The sequence below is a fragment of the Ascaphus truei genome, chromosome 1 (assembly GCF_040206685.1).
Source record: "Ascaphus truei isolate aAscTru1 chromosome 1, aAscTru1.hap1, whole genome shotgun sequence".
NCBI lineage: Eukaryota > Metazoa > Chordata > Amphibia > Anura > Ascaphidae > Ascaphus > Ascaphus truei.
In genome coordinates, this window is record NC_134483.1 from 138,092,177 (window position 1) to 138,093,158 (window position 982).

Consider the following 982-nt stretch of genomic DNA (forward strand, 5'->3'; position numbering starts at 1 on the left):
CAGTGTGTGTGCAGTGTGCAGTGTGTGTGCAGTGTGTGTGCAGTGTGTCAGTGTGTGCAGTGTGAGCAATGAGCAGTGTGTGTGCAGTGTGTGTGCAGTGTGGCAGTGTGAGCAATGAGCAGTGTGTGTGCAGTGTGCAGTGAGTGTGCAGTGTGTGTGCAGTGTGTCAGTGTGTGCAGTGTGAGCAATGAGCAGTGTGTGTGCAGTGTGTGTGCAGTGTGGCAGTGTGAGCAATGAGCAGTGTGTGCAGGGATCCACGGGAAAACCGCGTTATAACCGAATCGCGGTATAACGAGGCGCGTTATAACGGGGTTTAGCTGTATATACATATATATATATATATATAAACAAAACAAATTGGAGTAGCGCCTTAGGAAGCTTGATAAGGATAAATCAGCTGTGTAAATCAGATAGAGTTAACAAGGCTTTGACCAAAGAATCCCCAAAAGGGCGAATTTATGATAAAAACAACTGAAATCTATAGCAAAAATAAAAAATAGAAAACATAAAAAATAAAATAAAAACCAGATGTCAGTTGAAATTCAAAAAAATGTACTTAGTCTACTGGAGTTTTGCTGCCCGTATATAGGGATCACCAAATCCCAAGGATATCTGCAGAAAACAAGAAGAAAAAACAGGCGCACTCCTTGTGTGATAAAGTATAAAGCAGTATTTATGGGCACATTCAGGGTGGTGTGGCCGTAGGCAAATTATATACCAAATAATATACCAAATAATATATCATTAATAACCATTAGAATAATCATAGACTGGAGAAAGCAGAATCAGGTCCTGGCATTTTTTCTGTCTCTGATTCTGCTTTCTCCAGTCTATGATTATTCTAACGGTTATTAATGATATATTATTTTGTATATTATTTGGAATATAATTTGGTATTTAATTTGCCTACGGCCACACCACCCTGAATGTGCCCGATCTTGTCTGATTTCAGAAGCTTAGCAGGGTTGGGTCTGGTTAGTAC

At 40.0% G+C, this 982-nt stretch overlaps 1 pseudogene; it reads left to right on the forward strand.

The window, feature by feature from the left end:
• The first annotated feature begins 904 nt into the window (after positions 1–904).
• LOC142472423 (5S ribosomal RNA) overlaps positions 905–982 on the forward strand; it is a 119-nt pseudogene continuing 41 nt past the window's right edge.